Source organism: Nomascus leucogenys, chromosome 22a, assembly GCF_006542625.1.
Source record: "Nomascus leucogenys isolate Asia chromosome 22a, Asia_NLE_v1, whole genome shotgun sequence".
NCBI classification, from domain to species: Eukaryota; Metazoa; Chordata; class Mammalia; order Primates; family Hylobatidae; genus Nomascus; species Nomascus leucogenys.
In genome coordinates, this window is record NC_044402.1 from 37,245,355 (window position 1) to 37,262,599 (window position 17,245).

The window sequence follows — 17,245 nt, forward strand, 5'->3', positions numbered from 1 at the left end:
TACCACTTCAGTGGGGATTTGAGGAGTACATCTGTCCACTTGATGCCCCATCGAGAACATTTTGAAACCGATAGATTTTCTTTGCTATTGTTAGCTACTATTGATTAATAATTTATTTTTCATTTACATTTTGTGAAAACTTTCAAACACACAAGAGTAGAGAGAATAGTAAAATGAAACTGCATGTACTTCCACTTAGGATCTCATTTTGCCAATGGGATTGAATCTAATATTTGTCAATCTTTTTTTTTTTTTTTTTTTTTTGAGAAAGGGCCTCTCTCTGTTGCCCAGGCTGGAATGCAGTGTTATAAACATGGCTCACTGCAGCCTCAACCGCCTGGGCTCACTCAACCTCCTGAGTAGCTGGGACTACAGACATGCACCACCATTCCTGGCTAATTTTTATCTTGTTGTAGAGACTGAGTCTTGCTATGTCGCCCAGGCTGGTCTCAAACTCCTGGACTCAAACAGTTTCCCCACCTCAGCCTCCCAAAGTGCTGAAATTCCAAGAATGAGCCACTCCACCCAAACCTTCATATTTGTCCATCTTATTGTATAATTGTAAGTATTCAAGAGTTCTTTGGAAACTTCTTTCCCATCAAACAGCCCTAAAAGAAGTGAATCCATCACCACTAATTAGATTCCTTCTTCGTGGCCACCCAGCTCTTAATAAAAGTGATCTTCCAGTCGCTTTCAGTTGTTTCACCTTCAAACCCCCTTTGATTGTTGTTGTTTGGTTGGTACAACTCTTTTGTGCCTTATGCCAGCTTAGAGTTTACACATGCCAATAGAGCTTCTGGCAATTTTAAATCTGTTGCATTCAGTTATCACCAGAGGTTACTCACCACAGTAGAAGTGGTCCAGAAATTCATTTTCTCTTGCTGTTCATATGCATTCTGCTTCTCTCCTTCTGTTCACATGAATCTGAGGTTAGTGACTTCTTTAAAGTTAGTTTGTGCTGTATAATGAAATGCCTGAGACTGGGTAATTTATAAAGATCAGAAATTTATTTTCTTACAGTTTTGGAGGCTGGGAAATCCATGATGAAAGTGCTGGCAGACTGATGTCTGGTGAAGGCTCTCTGCTGCCAAGATAGTTTCTTGTTGCTGTGCTTTCCCACGGTAGAAGGTGGAAGGGCAAAAAAGGCTTAGCTAGTTCCTTATAGGTCTTTTTTAAGGTGCTAATCCCAATCACGGCCTAATCACCTCCTAAGGTACTCCCTCTTAATACTGTTGTATTGGGTATTAAATTTCAACATGAATTTTGGCTAGGACACATTCAAACCATAGCACCCAGTGTCTGTGTTTGGCTCTGAATAGTCCCTGACATAATCTTGAGTAGGCACACTCCATTATTACTCTCACTACTGCATTACAGAGGAGAAAATGGTAAAAGATAAAACGCAAGCTGAAAAAAAATTAGTATAAGTATTATTTGCTATGCACCTGGGAAAATGAATTCACTCCACTCTGGGACTAGACCAGTTTTTGGATACCAATAATATCAACAATGACTTACTCAAAGGAGATTCACCCATTTTCATAATGTTGTCTGTGGGCGCAAAAAGGAGAAACAAATAGAAATGTACAGGGTTCACCCATAACCAGGAAAGAACATGTCCCAAGTCTTCCTTTAATAGGCGTGGAAGGATAGGGTGCTCTACTCTATTGACCACTTTAATCATTCCCACAAGAGGAATAATGCTTGTTTCTCTGCTTCTGTTGTCATCCTTCCCCGTCATTACTCTGTCTCCAAGTGTGATGCGGGTGTTGTAACATTGCTTCAGAAGTATGCCAGCAGTGGCACATAATAGTAGGAAGGGGAAACTGCCCCCTGCAAACTCCATTCCTTGGGAAAATGTGAAGATATAGTACTAATATGATTAACTAACTTGAATTCAAGGGCCAGCAGCATGAATTAGAAACTGAGTGTCTGCACATGGTACACACAGCATCAGGCTGAAGCTGAGACACTGGGAAGGGTGAGGCGGAAGAAAAGAAACAAGAAAAGAGACCAAGAGGACTGCTGGACACTCAGTGAAAGGGCTCTATAATGTGGGAAAGGTGCTACCAGGGAATGATTGCACCAAACTCTGGACTCAAGTGCATTCCTGGTCTTTCTAAGAGATGGTCTGAGCTTGTACACTTTTTTTTTATTTGCAAGTTTCTAGCCATACTGACAAAATCACATAAAATATCTGTCAACATTTTGATCTAGAGTTCTAGTCAAATGCCATCCTTCCACATTCTCTATTCTTCTGCAGATACTGTTATTAATATGCTGTTTTTGAACTTCTGCTCACTGAAGATTTTTATTGAAATCTAGGTCATCTGAAATGAATTCCTCCAAATATCTTACTGTCAACTCAAAGTTTTTTTTACATCCTTACCCACTCCGTTTTTTTTTTTTTACAGTAGCCTCTCCATCAGCATTCTCTAAGTCACCATCACCTCACTATTCCCACCACGCATATTTTTTAAAAATTAATTTTTAAATTTGAATCCCCGAGACTGGGTTGGGTTTCTTATAAGGTGGCTTTTTTTGTGGGGTCGGGGGTGGGGGGGGAAGAAACGTGTATTTTTGTGGTTACACTCATTGCCATAATAATAATTTTTCAGGGAGCTGTTTTTACACTGTTTAGTCCCAGCATTTAGCATAATGCTGGTGCATAGAAGCTGCATGATTAATATTTGTAGAGGTGTGAATATATTTTCAAAATAATACATATTTATTTAAAGTATATCTTAAGAAATTATTTATAGTTCCCACCACTGGGACATATCTGTGGAATTTTATTAAACTTTTCTCAGAAATATAATACATGTTCATTGATGAAAATATAAGCAAATAAACAGATATGATACTAAAATCCTTCTAATTCCAATATTCAAAAAAATTCCTGTATTAATTAGTTCTTGCTAACCTCTCAAAATCTAATGACATAAACATAATAATTTATTAATGTTTATGGGTCTACAGAACAACTGAACAATACTCATGTGAGCTGGACGTGGCTGATCTCATTTTCCAACAACGAAACAATACTTCTCATGTGAGCTGGGCTTGGCTCATTTTTGTATCTGTCATTAATGGACAGGGATTTTGGGGTCAGCTTCCTCTAGCCTGGCTGGTCTAGGATGACCTCCGTTTGGATGACTTGTCTCTGTTCCTCATGATCTCTCATCTTCCAGCAAGCTAACCAAGGTTTATTCTTCTCATATCAGAACCAGAATTCCAAGAGACAAAGGAAAAATGTGCAAGGTCTCCTGAGTTCTAGGCTTGGGAATAGCACAATGTCAATTTCATTGAATTCTGCTTATCAAAGCACGTACCAAAGAGCAGGAAAGATCGACTCTACTTATTGTTGGTAGAAGCTCTGAAGTCATATTGCAAAGGGAAGGGTGGAATATTGGGACAATTTTTATAATCAATTTGCTACAACTCCCTTAAATTTATATATATGGGTATAAGTATTTACATGTAAATTTAGATATGACTTATGCAATGTAAATGTAATAAAAAGTTATTAAAATGTATATACATAAAATATGCATTTAGGTATATGTTCATATATAAACTTATATTGCTAATTATATCTTATATAATCAATATGATCAATATGTTTTGTATATTGATCAATATATAATCAATATGTTTTATATATTGATCGATATATAATCAATATGTTTTATATTGTATTATATTATAAAAATATATAATCAATATATTTTATATATTGATCAATATATAAAATAAACTCCATTTGCATTTCAGCTCCAGCTCTTAAAACTTGTGTGACCAAGAGTAAAATACTTAACATGCCTTACCACACTTTCTCATCCCAAGTGGAAGTAATATTAGTACCTTCCTCATTGTTTCTTGTAAGCATTAAACATAAATACTTGTCAATCCCTTATGAGAGTACTTGATACATAGCTGTCAAATAGTATTTACCATTTTAGCAAGTTTTTGTTTGTCTGTTTGTTGGTTTTTGGATGCTGAGGAAACCTGTTCCTCATGCAAATTAAAACATTTCCAGGTTGTGTTATTTTCATCCATTTTACTTTTGGTGAATTTGCTCCCACCCTGGGAACTTTGCAGTGACTCTTCCTTCTGCTTAGAATGCCCTTCTCCTTTTTACACTTAGTTCCTCATATCTTTTCTCAAACTTCATTTTCTCAGTGAAGCCTTCACTGACCATGACATTTAGAACTGCAAACCCAACCTCCACCTCTGACTTCACTTACTCTGCTCAACTTTTACGCCCCCCTCGTCTTCTTGCATATTGTATATTCAGTTTCACTGGCTGATCCTCCCTACTAGGATCACTTTCCTCCTGAAGACTGAGTTTTGCTTATTTTGTTCACTTTTGGGTACTAAGCACTTAGAACAGAGCCTGACACATAGTGGGCAGTCAGACATTTTGTTGAATGAATTAAAGAATGAATAGATTTGAATCATCACCCAATAACTATGTGACTTACAGAAACTTGGGAAATTTGCTTATCCTTTTTGAGCCTCAGTTTCCTTATCTCATAAAAACTAATCTGATTCCTCCAAATTTTCTCCATCTATGCCTTGATCTCATTGCATCTCTGTATTTCTCTGTCCTCTCTCTAAATGTTGAAATTCTTCTCATCTTGGTAAAGCTGGAAAGTCCCCTCAGCTCCAACTAATTTTTTCCACTTCTAGTATAAGGCAGCAACTCATATTTATTTTGAAGCTAATAATACCTTCTTTGAGGTTTGTTGTACTGATACAAGGTGACAGTCTATGAAAGTACTCAGTACAACTCTGACACATATATTGAGATGAGAAACGACTAGCTGTTCTTCTCTGCCTTTCCCTTCTCTTTTTTTCTTGCCGTTATTATCATCCTCAGTTTCCATTAAAATGATTGAGTTGCTCACTAAATCTTTAATGAACTGTTGAATAATACAAGTTATAAAGCAATTAAAATCTCAAGAATGGCATGAATTAAGTCTTATAAATATTCAGAAGAAGGACATGTTGTAGGGGATGAAGATAGGGAAGGCCCCGTAAGGAAGATGGAAGCCCGATAGTGGAAGATCACTGAACTCTGAAAGCCTGCGTTCAGGCATAAACATGGCCAATGATCAATTGGATACCTTGTGAGTCCTCAGCTTCTCTCAGTATTTGGTTACTTATATGAAAATTAAGGATAATAATGCCCACTTTTTAAGTTTTAATTGAGGATTAAATAACGTAACTTTTGTAAAAGCACCTGGTTGGTGCTGCCTCATAATATAACTTGAAAAAATATTAGGGGAAACTGAGGGGATTTTTGATCTTTACCAAGATGATAAGAATTTCAACATTTAGAGAGAGGATCAGGAAATACAAAGACGCAATGAGGTCAAGACATAAATGGAGAAAATTTTGGAATAATCAGTTTAGTTTTTATGAGAGCCTACAAGAATTTACGAAAATAAACACTTTGAATTCGGCCAGAATACGAGGGTTCTTCAACAAGGGGTCTTTACTTCCCTGTCAAATGTTTGAAATTATTTCATAGTCAGTGGCAAACCTTGAAAGTATTTTGCATGTGGGATTAATACTATGGGAACCATGCTTTAGTGAGATTGATTAATAGGACAGCAAGTGTGCTGGCTTGATTGGAAGAGAAGAGACTCCAGGCAGAGACACCAATCCCTACTGGGTGCCTGGAGCTTTACTAATGTTTGCTGAATTAATTGAATATTAAAGAATGCATTTGCATTTTGTTAGGTGCACTATTCACCATTCTAATTAGTGTCTAGAGACATTATGCACGTAATAATGCTTTGCTTACTCTTCCTATCTCTAATGCATATAATGGGAATAAAGAAAATGGACATTTCCAGTGACTCTCAGGATTGACATACTGTCTCCTTCTTGCCTCATTTGAAATGCAGACGTTGAAAATCAAATTTAAAGGATATAGAAGATTGCATTAAGTCATTAAATAAAACGTCCCTTGAGGCTGAAGGTATGATGGGATGTAAATAGCCATTTGTCAGCAATATGGGATTAACCACCTTAAATCTTTTTCTTTGTTTCCTAAGCAAAATGATGGCTCTGGCAAAACTGAGCAGGCTTCTTGTCTGAAGTGATCTTTTGTTGACACTTGTGCCCTAGTGGAACTGGCATCCCAATTTGTGAGTGGGCATTCAGCCAACTTGCAAATGGGCATAAGCATAGGCAGCCAGTCTTTGTGGCTGACATGCATTGATTATGCAGGATGTCAGGCTAGTAAAGTTGAAATGGCCGTCTGTCCTCAGCTTCTGTGCTGGCCACTGAGGGGATACGCTGTCATGAGTCCAGCTTTCAGCTCAATTAATTCCAAAAAATAAAAATTAGCTTCTGCAGTGAGTTGCAGCAAATTAATATACCTAGAAAATCAGAGTAGGCATTCCTCAAAAAAAAAAAAAAAAAAAAAAAGAAAACAGTCTTTCTTTCCTTTTTTGGCTGTATCTGTACAAAACAAAAATAAGTTCTATAATAAAAAATTACCCACTACCCTAATTTTATTTTTAACTTTCCCCTTAGAATGAGTATGATTCCAGGAAATGGCTGAATTGTACCCATGTTTGCCAAGAGAGCAATGAAGTCAAGGACGCTACTATTTCTAAGCCTTCTAACATTGTTCTTTAAAAAAATTAGAATAGATATTTTTAAAACATAGATCAAAATCTTTGTTGTCAGTGCATTAAGTCGTGTTCCATCACTGGTGGTTCTTGGAGTGGCTCTCAAATTTGGGTGTCTTTGGGTACTTTCTAAGGAACCCAGTAGATTAACCTTATTTGCACATTCCAGATGAATGGTAATTGTCTCTAGGGTTTGGTGTATTGACTCCATCAGATAGTAAACTGCCACAGGGCAGCATTGCTTCCTTGTCTACAGGCACATCCCTAGTCACTAGCACTAGGCTCAGTAGATTGGTGCTCAACAAATAATTTTAGAATCAATGAATGAAACTCATTATGTAGGATCTGTTCAGAGGGCTTCAGGGAACATAGAAAAAGGGAAGGTAAAGAGAAATGTCATGTGTGGAACTACTATAATGAACCAAGTACACTGCTGGACTTTATATAAATACATGGGTATTCCTTACTCTGTCTTAATTAGCAGCTTAGCTATCACTGTCTGCATTCAACAAACCTTGTTAATCACTCAGGACTGCATTACTTATCCCAATTTTACATTCCCATATACTCTTACCTCAGCTCCTAGAGATCACAATGTATAATTGCCTGTTTATGAATTATACCCGCACCCCACTGGACTGTAATACCATGAGGACAGAGACAGTGTCTTTCTCATTCATTGTTGCAGTCCTGAGGCCTACCATATTGCCTGCATCTTACGAATATCTCCTCAGTGCATTGTTTGGTTTCATGTTTACCATGTTTCCACAAGGTGCACATTAAAATTCAGGTAAGAAAAGTTAAGTTCAGGTAGGTTAAATCACAAAGTCTTACAAATGGCAGAACCTGAAATAAAATCCAAATCTGGCCCCAAAGTCTACGTTTTTTCTTCTTTGCAACACTGCTGTGCTACTTTATTATACTGAAAATTTGCTGCCTAGAGCCTGTCAGAAGTTCGTGAAATGAGAAAAAAGAAAATCACTAGAGATATGTTCAGGGAAGCCCATGGATCTGCACCTGAGATATAGCAGCTTCCTGTCTTATGTTGACCATTTCTAATGTAGTAATGTTGATCCTGTCCCTTGCAACTGCATCCCCAAAGCTTTATGTTTATTTTCAATATTTCATTTATTAAAGTAAACTCAATGCCTGGACATCTGGGTATATAGGCAAACAATAAGATATACATTTCAATTTCAACATCAGCCAGGGGGACTCTCTATCAAATCAGGCAAAAGCCTGACTGAAAAGAAGGGATAAACTTTTATCAAGAGAATATATTAAAAACAGTTGGAATTGGGAAATAGGTACAAGTAAAAATCATGCATACAGTACCTCTGCTGCCTCTAACTATATTGTGGAAGCTCAGGCTACAGATCCCTAAAACCAATCTACAGACAAAATAAAAGTGGGCAGACATCCTCAGGGTAACTTTGTTTGTCAGTTACAATTTTTTTTTTATGCTCCCTGTTGCATAGTCAGGGTCTTGGACACAGAAACAAAAATTTTGGAATTTGTTTATTTTCCTAATAGGAAAATAACATAGACAAATGGCGAGGGAGAAATAGAACACCCTCTGGCTGATATTACTCAGAGCTATTGTCTTCAATAAGGTTGAAGAAAAGGCAAGAGAATGTTTAAATTTGTCTCTTGCATATAAACCATGCTGTTTTCAGAAAAGTCTTCAAAGATGTTTCATATGAAAGTGCCTCAATAGGCAAAAAATCTTTGAAGAAATATAAGAACAGCATAGTGAAAAGACAATTGCATAAACAATAATTCTGATGAAAGAAACATCAAATCATTTATTAAGTAAATGTTATTCAAAGACTTTTACGTTTTTTAAGGACAAAATCTCTAATGTTTCTCCAAGGCCCATTATACTTTTAAGTATTTTTCAACATGATTGATTTTTAATCAAACTTCTCAATTTTATATTAGCTTGAAATAAACATGGCTTAGAGCAAATTCTATATTTTTGTCTTTCTTTTGATAATGCACAGGACAAAAGGATCCAGATTGACGAGAATTTTTCTTTATCCATATAAAGCACTCCTTTCACCTCTGCCCCATGCAATATTATGACTGAGAAGGGACTTTAAAGATTATTTAGTCCCAACCCTATATTTCAAAGATAAGAGGCTGAAACATTTGATAATATTACAAAATTCTTTCTACCATGCTCCACTATCCTTGATCCTTAGAAATACGTCCAGAATTAATACAAAGAGCAGAGGCTGTGGTGTAGGTTTCATAGTAGAGGTGGCATCCCTAGAGGGTCAAATTTCATCAGAAGGTGGACAGATTCCAGCTTTCCTTGGGCTCTCTCACCTCTCAAAGCTGTTCTTGGTTTCTAAAGCCAAGTAGGATGACATTATTAGGGCGGTACTATAGATTTCTATTCCCAAATTTAAAATACAAAATATCAATTTTCATATCTACAACACATACACATACATACATATAATATATACATGTATGTTATGCATGTAATGTGTATGTATATATAGAGAATACATATATAATTGTTAGGGCATAGCATGAGTGAGCACATATAGACACAGTAGGAAACACAGAAATATAATAATGCCTAGGTTTTATTACATTTATGTAAAGAGAGGGCACACAGATGGGGTTTGAGTCAGACAGGAAGGGGAATCTATGGAATATATGGGAATTCTCTATTACTCTCTTTAGAGTTTTTCTGTAAGCCTAAAATTGTTCTGAAAAAAAGAAAATTTTATAAATAAATAAATAAGGTCCACAGTCTGCAGATTTCTTGCCATCTACATTTTTATTGGTCCCTTAAGTGTTTTATTTTAGATCCAAGGCTGCTTAACTAACTGAAATCCCAAGTTGATACCCACAGGTAGCAAAAACCTGTTAGTTCAGTTGTAGACTAAATAGAAACCTCAATCCCTTAGTGCTTAGAGCTACCTTTAGGTAATATTTTGCAGAAAAGAAAAATAAAAAAACTAACAAAAAAATGGTTGGTCTTGTTTGAGTAACCTGGCCTCTGAATATTTCTGCCTTAAATCTTGTAGAAGTCGTAGATTCCCTGAGGCCAGCATTTATAGTGATTCTTCTACTTGCTGCAGTTTCCAAGTAGGATAGATTTTATGTGCAATTATGGAGAAGAAAAATTATATTTATACAGAGATTATACTTTGTGGTTATTATTATTGCGAAAAAGAATAAAATAAGCTTGTATCCTAACAACAACAACAACATAAAACATACTGTTAAGAACAGGGAGTATGATTTAGAAGGAGGGTGACAAAAAATCATTGTTATTTTGTGTTCAGAAAATGAATACATCAATGCTTAACATTTATGGAGCACTATAAACCAGCTTCAGCTATTTCTCTTGGGGAAAGAAATGAACTGGTTGAGAGAAAAATGATACAAAACAAATAGCATGGCTAACGGACATGTAGTCACCCGAACCATGTTTCCGTGGATTATGTGCATCAGAGATCTTTGTTTTGTTAGTATTTACTGATAAACTGTTGAAAAATATTATAAGCTCATACTCATAAATATACTTCTAAAAGAAATCTGCAATGAGAGCAGGAACCCACAGCATATTAAATTTATAGGACCTGGAAAAGTTAATAAATTATTTTTTATTAAGGCTGGATTTCCCCCTTTTCTTTGACACAATGATATATGCATGCAACTAAATATCATAAGCCTAATATTTGGGTGCCTGGGTAGGAAAGTAAAAATATTCAGCTATTAATAAAAATTATTTCCTAAGGCATATATTCAGGGGGGATTAGTTCAGCCTGAGCTCTATTCTTTTAAAAAGAACATTAAAAAGCAAGGTCTTTGCTGGGAAAGTCACCTTCCCCCATCTTCTTACTTTGCCTGGCTCAGCTGGAAAACTACTTCAATTCTCTACTCTATTTGGGGTGACGAGACCTCCTGATCTTGTGACTAAATGAAAAGCTGGAAAGGTTCTTATTTACTCTTGTACAGAGTCAGCCATTTTAGACACATTTGTATTCACAGCGCTGTTCTCAGTCAGACTAGGCTGCATTCCACGGGCGCGTCTCTAATGCCCGCATCGGGGTCTGGTCATGCAGGCGGATCTTGGTGGAGCTGACTTCCCTTCATGTCCATCTCATGCGCAGGATGCAGCCGCAGGATGCGCCCTAGTACAAGGGAATCGTGCTTTGTACAGTCTTTCTTCGTTGTCATTTTTATGAATATGTGAGCCAAGGAGAATGAGAAACGGAGCGTTATGACTACATTAATAATCGCAGAGCTGTATGTTGTGAATGCTACATAGTAAATGGAGGAAACAAAAAACTGAAACCTGCTTTGGCTAATTATGTAATGACTGTGGGTGAATTGCCTCTCTCTCCTGCAAAATTCTATTGTCTCTCTTATGTGCTTAAGAAAGGCGTTTGAATTCAGGTTCTCTGTGAGGCCTTAGTAATTTCACACATAAAGTCTAAGTTTTTGCCACATAAACATAGCTTTTCAAGTGTGTGTATAATGTGTTTACATAAAACCTCTCACAAAAATATTAACAGTCCCATGAGAAGGGGAAACGGGTATGGTATATGCATCTTCCAAATGAAAAATTATTCTGCAGTTATTTCCAGTGCAAGAACATAAACTTTTTAGTATATTACAAAATGTACGCTACATTTTTGTCTTAGGAAAAGACATTGGAGATCAAAATACCTAATTCCTGCCTCATATTGGACACTTGTGAATCTCTGAGCTAGGTGATATAAAGTGGTGCTTAAGAGAATGAACTCTTGAACCACAATGTCTGCCTCAAATCCCAGCTGTAACACACACCATTGGTGCGGCTTGGACAAGCTACAAAAGCTTTCAGTTTCTGCTTCTGTAAAATGGGAATTATAATAGTCCCTACCTTGTAAAACTGCTAAGAGAGTTAGAGTTTCTATGAGTAACTTGTTTAGAACAGTATATGGTCGACAGTGACAGTGTAAGCAGTGGTGGATATTACTCCTTTTTTTTGAACTCAAAAATGTGCTGATCTACCTTAGGCTACCTCCACAGTAACAGGTCACTGTTATTCGCTGTCTGTGTTTGCTCAAATGTCACCATTCCACCTCTTAAGAAAACAATAACAAGTGTATCCCAGGTTCTTGGGAACATGCAGATGTGGCTATATGGTCCTTGCCTTCAAGGAAATTTGAAACTGAAGGGAAAAATAAGATTTTCCGCTAACAGGAAAAACAAATATCCTCCCAAATAAGATGAATATTTAGGAAGAAATCAAGATCTCAGAAATCACGAGGCAAACAGCACTAGCTTTCCTAACTGAAAGCCAACACAAAATATTGGCTAACCGGGAGTGTGTATATCAGTAGCTGCATGACTCATTTTTAGTTCTTCCTTACTCAGTAATAACCCTTCTTAATTTTGCTATAGAAAGTACTGTTTCCCTTAATAGATGTTAAACCAACACTAATTCCTGTGGTTTGCTGATCAATAGCAAAATGGATGCATATGTATGTATTTTTTTCATGTTGGTTAAAACTCTGTGGACTTCAAATTATTTCTCCTCTGATGCTGTTTTTATATTCAGGTCTTCTAGGTATCATAAGAAACAAAATTAAGAGTAATATATGTTCATTTTAAAAATAAGCAAAACTAAGCTATAAAATTTTAGATGCCTTTGAGTGTACCTCAAAGAATGTGACATCAGCAGTTATATAATTTTATTGCTGATGTTAAGTCTGTGACAAACTCTCAGCTACAGTTTGCTCTGGATGTCGGAAAATGAACCTTATGAATTTTAATGCCTTTTACTTTTGACATTGATTTATGTTTTGTACAGCTGTACTTTTCTATACACTGATATAAATAAACAGCATCTTAATAGAACATTTGGAGAATGCCTTGTTCCAAAGTGTTACTTTTTAAACATCAGCTGGAGGTTAAGTAATAATATTCAAAGTGTGTACACTAATCACAACAATTTGAAGTGATATAAAGATGTCTATAAATGTTTGTGTGTTTGTTTTATAGATTCAAGCTTTTAGGTATGAAAACAGTGTTCAAATAAAGCTGCTAGAGGTGCTTTCCAACACTGCCAAAAACAAAGTGACATGATGATAATCTAATAGACTTGGAGCCAGCATCTGACAGTGAGTCATTTAGATATGAGGTGTTTGTGCTCATTCAAGGGCAAAGTTTGGCCTCCAAGATGGGGAAACACAGGGCACAGAATGGGATATTTTCCTGTACTCTTTCCGTTTATGATATATGCATCATTGGATCATCTTAGTTAATTTGAGTTTATTTATGTAACAGACACTTGGAAAACAGTTCTGTGAAAGTTATAGGGCACTCAGAGAATGCAAACTTTCTTCTTCCACTTCTTCATGTGACCCATGTGATAGTGACCAAAAGTAAAAAGTTTTCTTGTGAATCAACTTTTCAACGATCTTACATCCTACTTTCTCTTATTAGTGGGAAGTAACTTCAAAGGGGAGGGAAATTCTCCATCATGAAGAGATTTCAGTGCATGTTGCCCCATTCAGACCCATATCTTCTGACTCCTTCACTGCTATATTTTCCACTTTGATAAGATTCTACAAAAATAAAAAGTTCACTTAAAAGCTTCAAAACAAAAGGAAAATAGCAAGCAGATGAATATGAGAGAGGTAACCTCATTATCAAAGTTTCACTGCATTAAAAATAACAAAATCAAGTCTCCACAAGCAAAGTGACATGTCCAGGAATGTGTTTTGTTTGGAGCATAATGCTCTCCTATGATGTTAGGCTCTGCGTGGTGTGCAATATGCTAGGATCCATTGCATCTCTCTTTAAGGGCTTCCATCTCTATAGTTACTATTTAATAAAAGCAAGGTAGCAGCAGCCAATTGGTAAGCCTAGGACAAGTGTTGCCAAATGACCTGGAATATTTAAAAAATAATCAGTGCCCAATATCTTGAAATCATGGTATCATTCTCATTCTCTCTCTCCAGCTTGACATAGCGAGTCTATCTTCTTCCTTGGCCTTTGCTCTCCATATTTTCCTTTTGGTCATCGTGAGACTAAAGCAGGCTCAGCCACAGCATTTTGAAAGGTGCCTAATGATGCTGATGGAATGAGCAATACAATTAACAAGGAACAAATAGTCCGGCTCTTGATGTAAGCACCCTACTTTGTCCTTTACATATGTTTGTTCTTGATGAAAAACAGTGAAGATTCTCTGAGATTAGGGACTTAATATCTTCTACTTTCAAAAGAGAGCTTTTCTTCCAAGGGCAGATCAAATTACATAGATTTATTACATCTTTACTCAGTCCATCTACACTCTACCTCATGCATTACAAAGTGAAGTATTTTATTCTCTATTAAAGTCTAATTTTTTAAGAACTGCCGTGTTTTTTTTATAGCATGAAGAGTCACCTGGGCTATGGAGACTGGTGTTTTGAAGATACTTTATATTTTATATAGTTTTTGTGTGTAGCATGCTGAACAGTAAAGACAAGCACAAAAACAGAACAACTTTTTTTTTTTAACAAAAAGTACTTCTTCCCCCTTTCTTGTTTTTGCATACCAGGGGCATTGCTCTCTTTTAAATCAGCATCCTTTCATCTCCCATCTTCCAATCAGGTCACAGAAAAGGACAAAATTCTTCAATAGGCCTCAAAATCTAGTTGTTATCCCAATGGGAACATTTATAATATCTATTAGGTTGGTGCAAAAGTAATTGTTGTTCTTTCCATTTAAAGTAATGGCAAAAACCACAATTACTTTTGCACCAACCTAATAACTAGAATAATGAGATAAAAAATGTAAGTACAGTAACTGCCTCAATTTTATATGATGAAATGGGAATAATAAAGCATGTAGGATCATAAAAGTAACATAATAAACATCATTATCTAGCTAATAGGATGAGAATGAAGGGTGGTATATTGTGTGCTCTGGGCTTGATGGCATGCTTTCTTCTTAGCCACCTTGCATTAGAAAGAAAATGGAATATTGAAATGACTGCATTTACTGGTAATAGAATGTTAAGTGCAGGTCCTGAACTGTGGCCTTTACTTTCTAAGTAATCTGAGAGACAACATGCTATAAGAACAGTAATGTTTGTTTGTTAGGAAAAGAATGCTTTATTCTGCTCTTGAATATCTAGAGAATAAGACATTTAGAGAGTACTCCTCTACCCCCTCCTTTCCAAAAATATCTTCTTTCCTTTGTTTTGATTGGTGTCAGCCATGAGACTAGTTGACAAAAATTATGCAATTTGTGCCATATTTTTTTCTGGCTACAAAATTTGCATTGAACCTGGCAATGTTATACCCTAAGTACTTCTCTTTCAACCCTCAGAAAGAGGTGATCTTCTCCTCCTTAGTCTAGTGTTCCCTGAATCTCTTGGTTATGGGAATACAGTTCCACAGCTAGCTGTCTACAACATTTTCTCACAAGTCCCAAGCAATTTATCCATGTGAATCAAACTGACTAGTCACAAAATCAAACACTAATAAGTTACTATTTGATAATCTGATTATCTGAATTAACTGACTATTACATTGAGGTATTTTTTCCCTCCTTTAATGATAAGGATACCTTTTTCATAAGTGTTTTCAAAAATTGGATGGATTGTCTCATTATAGCTGCTGAATTGTTGTAAGTGGTGAAAATTAATAAGGTCTTAAACTCTCAAATTTTATGAATTGATATTTCAATTCAGTCAAAACAGTAGATCTAGTTTCTATCTATAGCACATTCTGATAGAGCATAGAAAAGAAAACCCAGTTTATTGGTTAGCATGCATGAGGTTCAGCATGATTTCCTCCAGCCTCAAGACATATGAGTCAATGATTTATTCTGGTGAATGGTATTTATAACATTGTTTAAAAACCTGTTTCATAAGAGGTTCTTTAAATATATGACGAGAGCTAGCTTATCCCTTTCTAAGTTTTCTTGCTCAGGTTAAGACATGATCAGCTGTTATTTGTGATACGGTTTTTGGGTCCTTCACAAGCTGAGACTCTTATTGAATATTATCGAGCATATGTTCAGTTCATTTAAAAGCCTTTGCACAGAAACTGCTTTCAATCCAAGTATTATATTTTTAAGGTTATTTTAACCTTAACAGAGAATCTGAAAATTACATTTGTTATTTTCATTGTGGAGATTCAAATTCAGAATCCTAGCTAAAAGAGATTTTTTAAATTCTCATTTCTTCATTTAGCCTTCGCTCTCCCTACCAACTTTAGAATATACATAAATGTGATCAAGATGATTTTCATGTCTCCATCTAAATTATTCATAAATATTAAATATTGATACAATTATTGAACAGAATATGAAAAAATAGGGTTCTGGGGAATATCACTAAATATGATCCCTCTAGAATGATGTTTGTTAAACTTCATTATTAAACTAACATTTTTTAAGAGAAAAAATTATTTATCCTTAGCATTTATGTGAGTTTTTATAATTATTGATTAGGTAGGTATAGGCAAACATATTTATATGTACAACACTTATACACATACAAAGCAAAAAATTTACAAATTGAACAAAAGAGAAATAAAATCAATAACAGTAATTAAAAGAGAAATATTTTTGTCTCATTGAATATAAAGCAGTAATGTTATATTTAATAGTATAAATTTTATCTTCATTGTATAGTTCTAATTTTATCAGTTTCTTGAATATTAGTAGTGGAAATGAATACAGTTGTCTTGTGTTCAGTTTTATGGGGAATGCTTCTAATGCTTCATCAGTTTGTATAAAGTTTGCTTTAAGGTTTTGATAAATATTTTTATCAGATTAAAAACATGACTCACTGTTTTTAAGTTGTAAAGTATATGTATGTATGTATGCATATAGATTATATGCATATGCTATCAACTTTCAATCTCTTATTAGAGTTACTTTGCTAATAATTTATTTGAGATTTTTTTTTTTTTTTTTTTGAGACGGAGTCTTGCTGTCACCCAGGCTGGAGTTTTGCATCTATACTCATGAATAAGATTGGTTTTTTGTTTCCTATTCCTATACTGTTCTTGTTCTTCCTTCTCTTGTTTCAATATATTAACCATATATTAACCTCATTAATAACTTTTGTAGCTTTCTTTCTTATATTGTCTAGACAATTTTAAGATAGGAAGTATCTCTTTCTTGTAGATTTTGGTGAACTCCATATGTACAATGATCTGGACTTTATGCATTTTGTGGGAAGATGCTATAGTTTGGATATTTGCCCCTCCAAATCTCATGTTGAAATTAGATCCCCAATGTTGGAGGTAGGATCTAGTGAAAGATGTTTGGGTCATGAGGAGATCCCTCATGAGAAGATTAATGCCCTTACTGCAGGGAGGGTGGGTAAATTTTCACTCCTAGTTCCCAGGAGAGCTGGTTGTTAAAAAGAGCCCATCACCTCCCTCTTCTGTCTTCCTGGCTACCTTTCTTGCCATGTGATCTCTACTTGTCAGCTCTCCTTCCCCTTCCACTGTGAGTGGAAGCTTTCTCAGGCCCTCAGATGCTGGTACCATGCTTCTTGTAAAGCCTGCAGAATTATGAGCCAAATAAACCTATTTTCTATATAAATTACTCAGTCTTAGATATTCCTTTATAGCAACACA